Here is an 18,198-nt window from a genome sequence, read left to right on the forward strand (position 1 = left end):
GTTGCTTTATCTGGTGACATCTGTAAGATGTACCGATGTGTCCGGGTGAAGGAACCTGGCAGCTATTTACAATGCATTTTGTGGCGTGACACACCCCAAAGAAAGGTATAAGTATTTAAGCTTGATAACGTCTCCTACGGAACAAAGCCAGCTTCCTTTCTATCTATCTATCAGAGCCATGCAAAAGCTAGCAGAAGACGAAAAATCGTCGTTTTCAATTGCCGCTAAAGTTTCGACCGAACCAAAAAAGTCTTGGAGATAATGCAACAGACCATTGTATTACTGGATAAAGGTAATTTAAATATTATGAAAATGGTGCTCAAATGGTACTTTGAAGCAGTTTCCCAATTCAGAAAAGGATTTCTTTCTACCAAAAGTCTTGGTATCGCCCGGAATTCAATCTCGGATATACTGCTATTCTCCACATCGCCTATGAAAGCAGCTCTAAAACCCAGCAAGCGTTCTGTCTTGCTTGCTTATACGACACTCTTGGTATTATCTGCCCCGTTATAACGAAGGCCAAAATCCTGTCTGCTGATATCTGCCTCACCCAGAAGTTGCAGTTTTCTCGTCTCGCAATGGTACCATATAGCGTTGTCGAAATCCATGGATTCAGTGATGCCAGCATTGACGCATATGGAAGATGCATCTACATAGTCTCCATGTCTCAAAGTCAACGAGTAGCTCACCTTTTCTGCGCTCAACTGATGCTGGAAGTCCAGCAGCTTGGTTTATTTTTATGACCTGTTTATTGCTGTAACAGTAAATTTGTAAATTTGGCAACTCATGGCAAAAATTGAAGCATGTTTTTGGATACATTTTCAAATTTCGTTATCGTATCAGGCACCCCGGTCTGAATTTTAATCATCTCACCGGAGGCATGAAACTTATCATTCGCTCCATTCAAATGGCACACCTTTCTATATTGCCCTGCTCAACAGTCGACAAGTAAAATCGTCGAGCTCAATTGCATCTCTCGCACCCATAATTGACAACTCATGCGATTTGGTGGAAGACTGAAGCACTCGTCGTTGGACTATGACAGCATCCATTAATATTGCCATGTCAGCACCCTGTCACTCGTTCCATCATATTCGACTATCTTCGTCGCAATCTGCATTCTGGATCTCGCGCACTTCTCGCTACTCACTGCAGTCAGCAAATGCATCATATGTTTTCGAGCCAAGCCACATAAAGCTGGTCACATTATGGGTGAACTTTCTGAGGACCGCGTAACAGCTTCACATTCCTTGAAGGTCACTGGTCTGGACTTTTGCGGCCCATTTTATTACAAAAATCCTGTACGGAACAAAGTACACATCAAGTGCTATATTTGCATCCTTATATGCTTTTCTACAAAGGCTGTAAACCTTGAGCTGGTGCAGGATCTCTCCACTTCTGCATTTCTTTATGCATTGAGTCGATTTATACTGACTCGTGGAAAGCCTGCACGCATATGGTCGGACAACGCCACAAATTTTGTTGGCGCTCGGAATAAGCTGAGGATCTTAAACGTATGTTCCTGAACAAATCACATCACCACGATGCTTATGGCAATGCCGTTTTTACCGCTGATGACCTGCGCACGCACACTTGCCACATTTCGGAAATAATTAATTCAAGAACTTTAGTTCCTCTTTCAGAACACCCTGACGACTTTGAAGTACTTACGCCAGCGCACTTCTTAGGCACGGCCTCCCTCGTCTTGTTTTGCTGAGCCTGACCTTACAAAGTTACATCTCAACTGATTGGATCGCTGGCAGCAAGTACCAGCAAATGTTCTGGAGGCGTCGGAGACGGGAATATCTAATGTCGTATGGCCACTAGCTCGAGTAAACAATCTGATCCCTGGACCCGATAGCGTCGCTCGAGTTGCTGTTCTCAAAACTGCCCCTGGAATCTTCAATAGAGCCATCGCTAAACCTACCGTTCGACCCAAACAGGATGAGGTTATCATCCCGTGTCCTTCAACGGGAGGGGAGATGTTTGGTTATGCAGCCCAAAGCCATCAGCAGCTCATCACAAATTTGATTTATTTTATTTTTATCACTCTTGTACATTGCTCTGTACAGCAATATATTTTGCATTCCCCTTTGTGCTGTGTTTCTCTGTCTGTCAATAGGGAGCGAGCACAGCTGTTAAATCTTTATCTTGTGATTTGCAATTTGCATAGCAATGTCAGTTTCATAGTAAATATTTATCACACCGTTACTGCTGTGATAAACATTTACATTCAATCGGTTCGGTCCGTACCGAACCCGTGCACTGCCGTCGTTTTTATAAATTACAGCCCTGTGTGGCAAAAAACATATTGAGCAAGAGAGAACGCTATAGTCGAGTTTCCCGACTATCTGATACCCGTTACTCAGCTAGTGGAAGTGCGAAGGAGAGTCTTCAACACTGACAGTTTTTGGCGGTTTGTGGGCGTTATAGTGGGCGTGGCAACAAGTTTTTTTGCAAATCGATAGAAACTTACAAGACCAATACAAAAATGAAAAATTTCAGAACATTTTTCAAAAGTGTGGGCGTGGCAGCTTTGGGCGTTTTGTGGGCGTTAGAGTGGGCGTGCCCAATAGTTTTTTTTAGCAAATCCATAGAAATTTACAAGACTAATACAAAAATGAAAAAATATCAAAACATTTTTCAAAAGTGTGGGCGTGGCAATTTTGGACGGTTTGTGGGCGTTAGAGTGGGCGTGGCAACATGAATCGACAAACTTGCGCTGCTTCTATGTCCCTGACGGACATGGCCATATCGACTTGGCTATTTATCCTGATCAAGAATATATATACTTTATATGGTCGGAAACGGTTCCTTCTGGCTGTTACATACTTTTCAACGAATCTAGTATACCCTTTTACTCTACGAGTAACGGGTATAAAAATGTACCTAAAATATAAATTTAAATATTACCTTTTTGGTTTTGGCTAGTGAAAACGCTCATTGCCTCAACACTCTCTGTGTTTTTTATTTCGAGGCATTTCATTATTTTCCAAAAATGTTTACGTTGCGGCCTGGAAAAGCAAAGTAAAGCCCTTTCCCTTTCCCCATTCCACGCCCCCGCCACTGCCCTGCACACACATATTAGAAGAGCACCTCCGGCTAAAAGGCATTAAAGCCGTTGGGTTGTTGAAACGCAGCGTCAAAGAGCTGAGGGAAGTACAACAGGAGAGTCGTGTCGACGTGGAATGCAACATAAAAAGTGGAAAATTTAAATTTCCATATAGATCTTAAACAAACACTCCTTAAAATTAAAGAAAAACTGCTTAGTAACTTGATTTTTTTATTAAAACATTCGACTTCTGTCGTGTTAATTATTTGGACTGAAATGTGTAGCACACTTATTGGCTCAAAGATATGATATATCACCAAATCTATCTAATTACGCTGAGGGCCTTAAAGCCCCTAAATTTCCCTTTAGTCGACATTTCTGCTTCTTCTCCGAGAGCCGTTGTGCTGCCAGCACACACACCCAGGGAAGTCACCCACACACCTCTAAATAAAGTAAAGAGCAGTTTAAACGTCGTTGGCATTTGAGAGCAGCTCCAAGAATATTGCAAATTTATGCGCCCTTCCTTACCTCTCTCCACGCTCCTCTAAACATCCATCCCGTCCCTTTTTCCATCCAGCGATCACCCCCACGCACACGCAGATTTTGATAACGTGGCTTCATGTTGGGTGCTTGCAACATTGCAGCGCGTATTTTTAATTTCCGTCAGTTGCCGCTGCCGCTGCCGCTATGTGCGAGGTTTGGGTAGATAATGTAACATGCATAACGGGAAGAGGAACTGCGAGCCTGCGATCTTGAATTATGCGTTCCCAGATTACCTCCCCTTCCGAAAAGGGACAGCAAATAGACAGAAAGAGAGGGAGCGATGGTTATCACGCCATAGATAAAAAATATTCCTACAATTTATGTTAAATGTTTCGCCAAAGCGGCGGCGAAGCGTGAGAACAAAAACTTTTAATTAGCTAACTAAAATGGCAATGCCGGCATGTAATTCGGTCGGTAACAACACGCTGCACCGGATCCAGATGATATAAATTGGGCAAATTAAATGCAACAGCCTCTGGTGTGTGTGGGTGTGTGTGTGCGTGGGGAGTGGGCCCCTTCGCTTGCGTGAGTTTGAGGGAAATTTTCGAGGTAATTAAGTGATGGAAAACTCTCGTTTTGCTATCAGAAGTGATGGCTAGGGGTAGGGTTCTTTGTCGAGGATAAGACAGATGGATAACTTTTTTCTATGCGCCATAATCTGTCAGCCAAGATAAAATAACTTGGGAAAGTTGTAGAAAGGGCTTGTCAAGTTTATATACGAAAAAAAACTATAAAATACACTAGACATGACCAGAAATTCATTTGTATGGATAGTCCATCAAGATAGGGTGGCGCCATCTATGGCGGGAAACTGAGACCTGCCGTACTGGCAACGCGTTGCAAATGAAACCTATGTGTTCTAAATAGGGAATTAATCACTCTACAGCATGGACTAACACACTTACTAAACAAATTTGAACAATTTTTTAAAACTCTATTCAAAGTTGAATTTTTATTTTCAAAGTTGGACGAGAACATCACTTGATAAATATACAAATTGTTAAGTTAACGCGCACGAACTAAGCAACATATTAGTAGAAACACATAGTACACACCTCAAGAATGAGTATTCATTTCAAATTTGACGGGTTTAGGCCTTGTGGTTCAAGAAATATTAATTTTAGTAAGCACTAAAAAAAGAAGCTCTCCGATGGCATGTGCTTTGTGTTTGCAACAGCTGACTTTACAGCTGTTAATTTTAACAGTGGACTGTCAATTTAACATTTGCGTTACAGATTATAAATCTTTGATCAATTCTTAATATGTTAAAAAAAAAAATTTCAAAATTTGAAACACTTTAAAAAATACATTTATGCCAAAAAAACAGGTCAAATTCCCCATAGTGCAACGTCGAAAATAGGGTAGTTCTCTGGCTGCCAGTGTACTGTCATAATTGTCAACTTTGACGGATCTATATTTCCGATCTGGGGTAACCTTCTGAGCCCACGCATCCAGATCGTTCTTTTCCACTTTGGCCATCATCGAGAGCAGTTGTCTTCTGGGAGTAATTGGTTTTTTTTTGGTCTTGATTGAATTGCATTAGCAATGTGTTTCAAATAACAACAATATGAGTGCAAGCCGTGAGTATGCTAAAACAAAAAAAAAAATAGAATGACAAAGAAAAAAAATCCACGCGACAAGTAGTAAAAGCCAGTGGGAAAGAAAGAGCAGTTGTATTGCAATAGATGCCAGGCCTGAATGCAGGGTAAATATTTAATAATTAGGAAGTGATTTTTTGGTTTTATTTTTTATTTTTTTTGTCGATTTTTTATTTTGGAAAAAAAATTATAGCGTGGCACCTTGTGAGCAGTCCCATAGGCAAAAGTTAAGCGGAAAAGTAAGCCATCATCGCAGCGCCGTAGCCGTAGTCGTTAAACAATTGACCAGCAAGAAAAAATGTAAAGAAAAAAATAAGCAATGATGACGTCATAAAATGGATTTTTGAAAACCCTAGCTTGTCCCAAAAGCATTACCTGTGCCGCCTGCAAAAATAAACCAAAAGAGATTTAATAAAGGAAAAGAAACGAAAACGTAGCTGCTAGCCAGTGCAGGCGATATGACGTCGAGCTACCATGCTAATAAGCTCTTACTTTGCGACTAGTGCCATTCTCCTTAGCGATATTTACCGATATCACCTGACAGTTCGACCAATGGGTTAATTACGAAACCAATTCGCTTAAAGTTTAAAAATTGTTACTGTATAGGGATCATGAAAATGAAAAAAAAGCAATCAAATAAGAGAAAAATGTTGTTGAAGTAAACGGGTGAAAAGTAGTATACAAAGTGAAAAGAAAAGTATGTAAAAAAAGAATAATTCCGCAATCAAAAATCAAACAAACATAAAAAAAAAACAATTCCTAAATAATAAGGTGATTATATTACCAAAATAAAAAAAAATATATATAAAAAGGAAAAAAAACCGACGACGATCTAACTTTGTAACCATGAGCAAGAACTTTTGTTTTTCCCAGCCGATCGCCGCAGCCAAAGATCTTTCGCCTACCGGAATTGCTTTATCATATATAATTTTGCATTCTACCCTTTATTTAGTTATTTCGTCATCGGCAATACGCAATGCGCTTTAGAAGCTGAAGTAATTGTTTCGCATTAAAATAAGGTTTGTTTTGATTACGCCTTTCGTCTTTCGCATGGAATTATGCATTTTTTTTTGCATGCATGAAAACGAAGAATTTGGATTAACGTACTACCGCAATATACCTTCCCATGTTTCATTCTTATTATTAAATATGTCATTATTATTATTACTATTACTATATCATACCTCTTAATTATTGAATTACACTGCTTCTATATAAGAATAACCCAGTTTTTTTCCAGCAACATTTATCTCATTGCCAATAATTTACTATACTTATATATATATAGCTAATTTCTTTATATACATTTATCTATACATAACTAATTGTGAAACTAAAGATATAACGAGAAATGAAATAGGAATTTAGGTGAATTATGTCAAAAATATATATTTATAGAACTGAGATGAACATGAAATGGATAGTTTATAAATTAATATGTTAATAAAAGGTTATCAAAATGAATTTTAGATAAATATCTCCTTATCCGGGGGTCATGGATATCAAAGTGTCATGGAATGAGTAGAATGTAGTCACTTCAAGAGATCCTAAGTGTAATTTGTAGGACCATAAGGATCATGGAAGGGTGGGCATTACGCAGACTTGCGTGATAGAAGAAGTGATGTTGGCAAGTGTATCCCTTATTTTCTCCCTCTTTATTTTTTTTTTTCTTTTCTATTTTTATACTAGCCTTTTCTGTTCGTTCCCTTTTTGTCCATAAATATAGTACGCGAATTTTAATTATTTTTCAATAGCATACGAGCATTTTACCGTGGCGGTTCTTTCTTTTGCTGATCCACCCCAAGCCGACTAGATATCTAAAATGCCGAGGACAGCTCAGTCTTAATAGATCGTTATATGCTAAAAGATGGGGCATTAGCAGAAATAAATCAAATTCTCAGGTGGAGGTGTTAATGGGAAGCGTTTTATCTCACCGTTAACGGTACTTCTGTATGGTGAGACAGTATAAACTTTATCTGTAGCTGCACCAGCATGAACTTTCAAACTTTACAGTGATTGACCAAATGTATAAATATTCATGATACTCGTAGATTGTTTTGTCACATTTTGTTTTTTGTTGAAATTTATCTTATGTGTTTCCACTATCTGATAGTCGGGGAACTCGACTATTGAGTTCGCTGTTATTTTTTCTTCATTCTTGGGAAATAATACGTGTCTGACAGGTGTTATACCCGTTACTAGTAGAGTAAAAGGGTATACTAGATTCGTTGAAAAGTATGTAACAGGCAGAAGGAAACTATATATATTCTTGATCAGGATCAATAGCCGAGTCGATCTGGCCATGTCCTTCTGTCCGTCCGTCTGTCTGTCTGTCCGTCTGTATGAACGCTGAGATCTAAGGAACAACCAAAGCTAGAATGTTGAGAGCACACAGACTCCAGAGATATAGACGCAGCGCAAGTTTGTCGATTCATGTTGCCACGCCCACTCTAACGCCCACAAAACGCCCAAGACTGCCACGCCCACACTTTTAATAAATGTTTTGATATATTTTTATTTTCGTATTGGTCTTGTAAATTTCTATCGATTTGCAAAAAACTTTTTGCCACGCCCACTTTAACGCCCACAAACCGCACAAAACTGCCACGCCCACACTTTTGAAAAATGTTTTGATATTTTTTCATTTTTGTATTACTCTTGTAAATTTCTATCTATTTGCCAAAAAACTTTTTGCAACGCCCACTCTTACGCCCACAAACCGCCAAAAACTGTCAGTGTTCGCACTTCCACTAGCTGAGTAACGGGTATCAGATAGTCGGGAACTCGACTATAGCGTTCTCTCTTGTTTTGATATTGATATTTGATATTAATTTTCTAGAGCGTTACGATGTGCTTCTTCTTCTTCGGCTTAAGAGCTGTTCGAGCTTTGATTCCTTTGAAGTGGCTTCGGTAGATTGTCTGAATTATTCCCATTATATCTTCAGTCATGCGAATGCCGTCATTACAGAACGGAAGATATGCTTTTTAGGTCTGCTGTTATATCGTCTGTAGCGTATTCAGTGTTTTTTATATTACACACTATCGAGATATCGCTGGCGGAGAAAACAACTGCCAAAAAGCAAACGTTGCTAGCAGTGGCCAAGAAAATACTTTCAATATTCGACGGTGCTTCTAACAACAAACTTAATGTCAGCACATGGATTGCACAGCTCAACGCGGTCACAAAGATGTTTAAGCTAAGTGATAAGTGCCATGCTGGTAATGTCCAAGGTAAAGGACCATGCTCAAATTTGGTTGCACTCTTCCGAACGTTTGCTGACGTTCGGTTCAGGAAATTCTATTTTAACTTGGAGAAGCTTTCCATGGTAATGGTAATCATACCTCGGCGCAAGTTTTAAGAGCGCAAATGGAAACCGTTAGAAGATTTTTTCACATACTTCAAAGAAAAAACGGCGCTGGCTACAGAGATTCGGATGGACCATGAATAGCCAATCGACAACATCATTGAAGGCTTTCCCGACTCCCTCCTGTGACAACAGGCACACAAGCAATGTTTTAACTGGTCTGCGTAGCTGTTTGAAGCATTTGCCAAGGTTTCGCTACATAAACCATTATTTTATTCGTCTGGACGTGCCAAAGTTTCGATCGAGAATGGACATGGTTCGATGCCTGCAAAGAGGTGCTTCGATTGCAACGCTTTTGAGCATTTCGCCGCTCATGTGGCAGGATTATCTGGGGTACAACTGTACTGAGAGGAAGATGTATTTCGGTTCAGTTTCCGTTTAAGATTTATTTCGGTTCAGAACGTTGGCTTAAACGCTAGCCCTTTAGATAATTGGAAAAATATCATGTTATGTCATTAACAATAAAGAAATAATCCATTTTGAGTTATTTATTGTGAGAAACAGATCGATGCCATTTGGAACCGTTTTGTGACGAGATTTTATGAACATTTGTAACATTAAGATAGTGTTGGAAATATAGTTTAAATGATAAAAAATTTTGAAAACTATGTTTCAAATTATAGAAATTGTGGAAATTATGTTGCAAGTTATAGATAGTCAGAAAACGATTGTTCGTTCAAATGATAGATATTCAGAAAAGGATTGTTCAAATGATAGATTTTCAGATAAAGTTTGTTCAAATAATAGATATTCGGAAAATTATTGCTCAAATTGTTCAAATAAAGGGAATTTTTTTGCGACATTGCTCAAATAATCTCGTTAGCATATTTAAAGATGACAGAGTAATGAACAAAATTAATGATACGGAATATGGCAAATTGGAACAATTTCCTAACCGAGTTAACTTCAAGTCAAAACATAACGAACGAAATGAAAGCAAGGAAGCCAGGAACTCCTTATTACGGAAACTTTTAGTTAGAAATACTATCAATTTAATACCTCGATCCAATGTAAAGGAACTAGTTAAACATTAACGAGAAGTGTGAATTGAATTTATGAACAGATTAATAGACATTTTTAATAAATTTTATGTAAAAGCGAAACGAGAAGTGTAAATTGAATTTATAAACAGATTAATGGAAGTCCATCTGTAAAATGGGAAATGAAAATAAATTGGGACATACGCATAGAAAAGTCAGGCAGCAGGCACCGGACACGATCCACCCAAAAACAGTTTTCTGAGCGACCGGCATTCCCTCGTCGAAGGTCAGGAATCCGGATTGGATAACCTTTGGATAAACATCTGCTTCTAAGACCATGGAGACGGTAGCAGGACGATGGAACTGGTCATCAGCCAGCGTGATGTCCCGGAACTTGGACACCACTGTGTCGCTCAAGAGGAAGAGGATGGATACCGCGGCAGACTCGGCATCGGTAGGATTGAGTACCTCGGGTACGTCTGCTCTCCAAGGCACGAGCACTGCGTGCGTTTTGTTGACGAGGGGCCATGCTGCGCGTAGTTGAATGTCGAAAGGAGATCGAAAACGAAATGAAAAATAATAGATGATTAGTGCTAGTGAACTACAACTAAGGACGAGAGGAGCGCCTATTATTGTGGAGATTCGGAAGACTCCGTCGGCAAAAGCACCACTTTTGCCACTGGACGTTTAACTTCTTCACGTGCAGTACGGATATTTACTACACGGACGTTGCCGTCGGCTCCTGGGAAAACAGACTCAATTCTGCCGAGCCGCCACTCATTAGAGGGTAAGTTGTCGTCCTTGATGACGACCATGTCATCGATGCGGAGATTTTTGGACGCGGCCTGCCATTTAGTGCGCTTGTGGAGTTCTTTAAGGTACTTTTCTTTCCATCGCACACGGAACTGCTGATGGAGAGCTTTCAAATGCTGCCACCGATTAAGAATGGATTTCGTTTCTCCCTTTACTTCGGGTTCCACCGTGGACATAAGGGGTCCCCCGACAAGGAAATGACCTGGCGTCAGAGCCAGCAAATCTGTCGGATCCTCAGACATAGGAGAGAGCGGCCTGGAGTAAAGGCACGCTTCTATTTTTGCCAAGAGCGTGGAGTGCAGTGCATTTGCAAAATAGCGTCTTAAGACTTTTTACGCCTGCTTCCCAAAGGCCTCCCATATGGGGTGCCCCCGGAGGAATAAATTGCCATTGCATCTCTTGATGACTATAGGCATTCGTCACCGACTCTTTTACGGCTTGAAATCGCGGGAAAGCAGGGTGGCAGCGCCAACAAAGGTTTTGCCATTGACTGACTGGACTTGACGTGGATACAAAACGAGCGAAAGCGGCAAGAAACTTTTCGGTCGTTAAGTCAGATGTAGGCTCTAAATGGATGGCCTTGGTGGAGAAACAAACAAAAACTAACACATACCCCTTTGTAATAAGACATGCTCTTCCCGTATAGTTCTTTATATCGAACGGACCGGCGTAATCCATGCCAGTATACGTGAATGGTCGGAAGAACGATGCTCTTTATTTGGGCAGGACACCCATCAGTTGGCTTTGCAACCGCTTTTTGTGGATCACACATACTTTGCACGAATTTACTACTGCTTTCATCAGATTTTTAATTCTCGGAATCCAGTGTTTCGAGGCGCACCATTAACTGGTTACCACCATGGAGAGTTATGCGATGAGTGAAAGGAGGCGAGAAAGCAGGCAGTTATACGGAAGAATCACTTTTGGAAGCCGCCACACGGCCGCACGCCGTGATCAGTCCTTGCGGATCTAGAAACGGGTTCATGCTTAGGATGGCACTTGAACTTGGGACTGGACGCTTTTCACTTAGGCAGTGATATTCCACAGGGAATTCTATGCGCTGAGTGTTCGAAATTAGGAACCGCTCGGCGGCGGCGATTTCAGTGGCCAGCAGATGCACATCAGATGGAGATGTTTGCTTCCTGCACCGCTGAATGAAGCGATGAACATAAGCAAGGACTCGTAGAGTTTTCTCAAGCTTGGAGAAATGTGCCAACAACTCTTCAGAAGGAGCTTTTGCGAGATGGACTTTTAGAGCACGCTTCTTGAGGTCGGTCACCGGAGCGTTGTCGACCTGAGTTGGCCATTGGTTGCGTGGATTTTGCAACCAAGTCGGTCCGTGCCACCATAACTGGCTATCGGCTAGATCTTGGAGGGAAACTCCTCTACTTGACAGGTCTGCTGGATTATGCTCAGATTAAACATGAGACCAATTCTCTGTTTTTGTGGCCTGGGCGATCTTCGTCACCCTATTGGCTACAAATGTGGTCCACTGGCACGCTGTCTTGCTTAACCATGCAAGCACTATCGTGGAGTCCGTCCAACAGTAAAGTTCGGAGTTAATCGTAGGCATCTGCGGAATGACGGCTGCAGCCATTTCGGAAAGCAATAACGCTCCGCACAGCTCCAGTCTTGGGAGCGAAACCGTTTTGACTGGTGCTACCCGGGTTTTCGCGGTTAGGAGTTGCACCATAATGGTGCTGCCCACTTCTACGCGGACATATATTGCCGCCCCATAAGCCTTTTGCGATGCATCGCAAAATCCATGATGCTCGACCATGAAATCTGGATGAAACGATAGCCAGCGTGTAATGCGTATCTGCTCTAAAACCGAATAACTTCGGAGAAAATTAAGCCATCGCTGAAAAAGCTCATTTGGAATGTTTTCGTCCCACCCAAGCTCCTGCAGCCAAATCTCCTGCATGACAATTTTAGCTCGAACGATAAACGGCGCTAACCAGCCTGCAGGGTCGAACAATTTGGCAATTTGGGACAGGACTTGGCGTTTTGTAAAGGACGTTTCAATAGCCAACTCTGGCGGAACAAAGAAGAATTCGTCGGAGGTGGCCTTCCAGCGAATACCGAGGGTGTTGGCAGTGCTTTCTGCATCGATCTCGAGAAAATCAGTATTTAATAGATGGTTGCTCTGAATGGCCGCTAAAACTTCCTTTTGGTTGGAGGTCCATTTCCTCAATGGAAATCCGGCGGAATTCAGAGCGTCTCGGAGCTCTTGCACCATGAGTTTAGCTTCTTCCGTGGATTCCGCTCCGGCTAGAACATCATCCACATACATGAAATTTCGAATGATATTGCTAGCTTTTGGATGGCTGAGTTCTACGTCAGCTGCTAGCTGCTGCAGTACTCGGATGGCCAGGAAAGGCTCGCAATTGACTCCAACGGTAACTGTTTTCAATTCGAAATCTCTGATTTCCCCTCTATTGTTACGGAAAAGTATTCGCTGGAATGGAGTGTGTTTCGGATATACCCAGATCTGCCGATACATTTTTTCGATATCGGCGCTGAACACGTATCGGAAATAGCGCCACTTCAGAATTTGAATGGTCAAGTCGGACTGTAAGACGGCCAGCATGAAGGATATCATTTAAACTGGTATCATTCGATGAAGGGCTGGAGGCTGTGCTGAGGCTGACACTGGCCCAGTTAGTACCCGGCCGAAAATGTACCCAGCCGAAATGTGCGCTCTCATAGAATTTTTGATCCGCCAGTGGAAAATCGGGAAGATCCCGAAGGAAATTTTGCGGAATTGGGTAGGAAGGCAGATTTCCGGCTAGTTGAGGGAGGACATAGGCCGTCGTCTCCAACTGCAACGCGGGCCTAGTCGGAGATCGGATGGTAAAACTGCAGAGCTTCTTGGACTGAGCGGCTACTGTTTGGTTTAAGCCTGAGACTTGGGCTTGAACCACCTGGAATGGCAATCTAATAAAATTGAGCAGTCGCTCGGTTATGAATGTTGCCTCTGATCCGGAGTCGATCAGAGCGCGCGCCTTAAAGTTAGTGCCAAGATGGGAAGTATTGATTACGGCAGTGCCAAGAAGGATAGCTCTTGAGCCCGTGGCGAAATAATTTTGAACACCGGCTTGCTCATTTGGAACGAAATTGGCCTGATTTGCGGAAATTGGCCTTGCAGGATTTGAAGGGCTTGAGTTGCTGGAAAAGGGGTTGTTTCGGTGCAACAACGTGTGATGCCGGCCACGGCAAGTAAAACAATTGTGCGTGCTTTTGCACTCACGTAGCTGATGTCCCTTTGCAAAGCAGTTTAAGCATAACTGCTTCCGTTTAATGTAGGCTGACCGGTCATCAACCGACATTTGGAGAAAACGCGAAAATACATGGTTTTCCTTGTTGCACAAGTCGCAACTTTTCGATTTTGGAGCCACTTTCGTCTCATAGGAATTTAGTTTTCTAGAGGGCCCACTTGAGTTCATCGCTTTGGAGTGCGACTGTCTTGGTACGGACGGTCTCACATCATCGATGGCCTCTAGGGTTCGATGACGTTCTGTGAGGAAGGTGTTCAGCTCTGCCCATGTCGGGATGTCGGCTTTCTTATGGAGCGACTGCTCCCATAAGGAGAGAGTTATCTTCGGGAGCTTGGATGAACACAGATATACCAGCAGGCAGTCCCAGTTCTCAGTGTTGATGCCTGACAGTTCTAAGGCAGTCAAGCAACCTTGAACAGTACTTTGCAGTACCTTTAAGGCCGCCCAGATTCCTGTGGTATCGACTGCACATTAAACAGTATTTTCAATTGACTGTTTACCAACAATCGTTTATTTTTGAAACGCTCTATTGGGTTTTCCCACGCAGAGCGGAAACCCTCGTTGGTAAGAGGCGAAGTCGAAACGATGGCATGCGCGTCGCCACTTGTTTTGGCATTTAAATGGAATAACTTTTCAACCGAAGTCAGCCGTGGATTATTGATATAAATGGCTGTGAAAAGATCCCGGAAAGTCGGCCAGCGAAGATAGTCGCCTGCGAAAACTTCTGTATCGCATGGAGGCAACCGACAGCCAGAGGAAATGTAGGCCTGGGGCGCAGCGTTCGCGGCTGGGATGGACTGAGACGTGCCCTGCTCGATTTTATCAACAAGCTGGGCAACACACCTTTCATAGACTGAATAGCAATAACTGTATTTAGCCCTGAGAATAGGCATGTAGCCTGCTGCTGCTTCGCCTGCTGACACAAGGCACTCTGAGCAGAGGTCGAATTCCTTTTCAACCTTGTCCCATAGGGTTCGGACTTGGTCGCGACGGACGCTAAGCTCGTGACGGTTGGAGCTGCGGATTCCGGAGTGTTAATCTGAGCCTCAAATTCGCTTAAGCGGTCAGAAATTTTTAGCTGTGCGCTGTACTGTGGCTTTGGATGGAGTAGCACAGTCGTCGGAAATCTGCGCAGGCGTTTTCACCGAAATGCTTGGGATTCTTGGACTCTTGGGCCCTTGTGTTGAAAAAATAGACCTGGGTTTGTCAGCGTACAATTTCTTCTTATCGTTCCCGATGGGCATAATCGAAGAAATGCGAAATGGAAGGGAAGCGGCTTTGGAGCCCGGTCACACTTTTGAAAATGTAGACAGATTCCTTAGACTGCACTTAATAAATTTAAGCTTGCCGCCGTGAACGGTATAAAGCAGCGGAAGAAGACCGTATAGGATGTAATGGGTGAGAAAGTGGTGTAAAATTTACGAAGTGGAAACGCCGTAGTTTCGACTAATTGGACAGGTGACTCGGAGTGAACAGCGAATTGTATAAATGACCTGTGATTTACGGTTGGAACAATTGGAATGTTGAACACGGTGAAAAAAAATGTTTATTGGAACGTAGAAAATTTTATTTTTTTGTTTACAACTGGAAACGGAAAAAATTGAATGGTATAATTAAAACAAACACAAATTAATATCCAACCAATACAGGAAAAAATATTTGTCGGGTGAACGACTTATATTTGGCGGTCGTATTATTTATTTATGGATGAAAAAATTATTGTCTTGTAGTTTTTTTTTAAATTTTTTTTGAAAATTTAAAAAATAATTTAATAAATAAATAAAGAGGAAAAAAACCGCTTTTAATTTATTGCTCGGAAATTAATTTGGAAATTTACGAAAAAAATTTATGGAAAACAAAACGCCTTTTCCGCGTCGGCACTTGGAATAAATTTTATTTGTGGTTTGGATTTGCCGACGGGAAACAATTTAAACTTTGGTATATGTTTAAAAGGAATGCATATAATATGCGCAATGTATGTCGGTAATATATGTGGATGTAATGTATATGTGGATATAATATATATATGTAATGTATATGTGATATATGTAGATGTAATATTTGCAATGTATATGGAAGTAGTATATGTTGATGTAATATATGTTGATGAAATAAATGTTGATGTAATATATGTTGATGTAATATATGTTGAACTGGCGGGTAAATGTTTAATTAATATTTTATTTGGAATGGCCAGAGGGTATGTGTTGTTGGACTTAGAAATTTTCACTGAACTTGGCACAAATTATTTTCACTTTTTCACATTTGGAATTTTGCACTTTTCGGACTGGATGAATATTTAAATATATTCGGAAATTTGGACTTAGAAATTTTCACGAATGAGGGTGAAAGGAGAACGGTGGGTAATATGGCGGCGACCGTGGGAATGAATAAGTACTTTTCTTTAATTGCCTTTTGTCGGAAAAATCCGTTAGATTTGACAATAAATCTTACAGCAAATTGAACGAAATTGGATTTTCGAACCTTTTGCTGCAGACCGGCAATTAAAAGGAATGGAAATTTCGTACTTATCTTGTAATTTGTTCGCTAGTGGACCAACTTGAAAATCCAGGTGATCTGGCTCGAATGTTCGGGTTGTAGGGGGCTGCTGTCCTGGAATTTTCCAAATATGCTGAAATAGAAACACTCGAAGAAAAGCGAACACTAGACTTTTCGTAATTGCGCGGGCGCGACAGGGCGTATGTTTTTTTCGGCGAAATTAGTTTTTACACTGGTGCTTATTCTAATTAGTTAGGCTCTCCCAAGCGCAGCGGAGACTCCTTGGAGACTCTGTGGTGAAGAGCGGGAGAGCGTAAGAGGGAGCGGAGAGCGGGCGACAGTCCAAACCCCGTAACTTGGACAGTAACAAACTGGAATTAAAAATAGATAAATGGGAATTCCTTCCAAGCGAAATAAAATATTTAGGATACGTAATATTAGGAGCCAGTATTAAACCAGACTCAAAAGGCATGCAGCAGTAAGATATTATCCGGTACCGACATAAAGTATGAAGTTCAGAGATTTCTTGAATTATGGTCCTATTTTAGACGATTTGTAAAAGATTTTTCGACAGAAGCAAATAAAGTATATATATTCTTGATCAGGATCAATAGTCGAGTCGATCTGGCCATGTCCGTTTGTCTGTCCGTCCGTATGAACGCTTGAGATTAAGCATACAGACTCCAGGGACATAGACGCAGCGCAAGTTTGTCGATTCATGTTGCCACGCCCACTCTAACGCCCACAAACCGCCCAAAACTGCGACGCCCACACTTTTGAAAAATGTTTAGATATTTTTTCATTTTTGTATTAGTCTTGTAAATTTCTATCGATTTTCCAAAAACTTTTTGCCACGCCCACTGTCAGTGTTGAAGACTCTCCTTCGCACTTCTACTAGCTGAGTAACGGGTATAAGATAGTCGGGGTCGAGTTCCCCGTTTTCTCTTGTTTAGGATTTATCTTCAAGGAATAGAGTTTAAAATAGTGACAGATTGTAGTTATTTTACCCTAGCATTCAATAAAAAAGAATTAGTCCAATAATAGGCAGGTGGGCGTCGTTTCTGCAAGATTATGATTAAATCTTAGAGTTAGGGCCGGTAAGCAGCACGTGGATGCGCTTAGGTAGAAATACACACATACTAACTCAATTGAGGAAAATTTAATAATTTGTCAAAGCAGAGATGCGAAGATCAAAACTATAGCTAGGCAGCTTCAAAGATCAGAACTTAAAGATTATGAAATGTGTATTGGAGTAGTTTATCTTATGTACCAAGTGAAAAGGAAAGTCATGTTTTGTTTAATTATCATGATCAATATGGACACGTTGGCTTAGACAAAATGGTAGAGGTGATTTCAAAGAGCTACTGATTTCCCAAAGTTAGCGAAAAATGCAAGATACATATAAGCAATTGTCTAAAATATATAGCTTTTTCTGAAAAGTCAAGATAAGAAGAGGAATTCCTTCAAAACATTCCCAAAGTAAATATTCCATTTGATGCAGTGCACATAGACCATTATGGTCCTGTTGATAGCAGGTCAAACAAACACATATTGGTGATTATCGACGCGTTCGTACGACTGTATCCTGCAGAGAACAACAAAATCTAAGGAAGCAATAGTAACGTTGAAAGACTATTTAAGGGCTTACAGTAGGCCAAAATGTATTATTTCTGGTCGCTCAACATGTTTTACTTCTGCGAAATTTCTAGAAATATGGCTAAAAGATAGCTACCGGATCGAAACAGGCTAATTGTCAGATAGAAAGGGTGAACAGAAGCATTGGTCCTATTATAGGTAAGTTGACTGAACCAGACAAAGGACAGCATTGGGACACTGATTTAGAAATGGTCGGATACGCGTCCGCAAATATTCATTAACCAACATCAAACATTTAAATGAGGATAATATAATAGAATATATTACTTAAAAAAAATAAAGGTATACATTTAGAAAAAATAAGAAAAAAGGCTGGTAAAAACATCAATAAATTGGAAGAATACAACAAGTTACGAACAGACTATAAAAGAAAAGCGGCTTGTGCGTGCCAAAAAGTTTTTTGGCAAATAGGTA

General features: G+C 41.0%; 1 pseudogene; it reads right to left on the reverse strand.

The window, feature by feature from the left end:
• Positions 1–10,625: 10,625 nt before the first annotated feature.
• LOC122756503 lies at positions 10,626–14,873 on the reverse strand (annotated as a pseudogene).
• Positions 14,874–18,198: the final 3,325 nt, after the last annotated feature.

This window comes from Drosophila santomea, chromosome 2L (genome assembly GCF_016746245.2).
Source record: "Drosophila santomea strain STO CAGO 1482 chromosome 2L, Prin_Dsan_1.1, whole genome shotgun sequence".
Classification (NCBI taxonomy): domain Eukaryota; kingdom Metazoa; phylum Arthropoda; class Insecta; order Diptera; family Drosophilidae; genus Drosophila; species Drosophila santomea.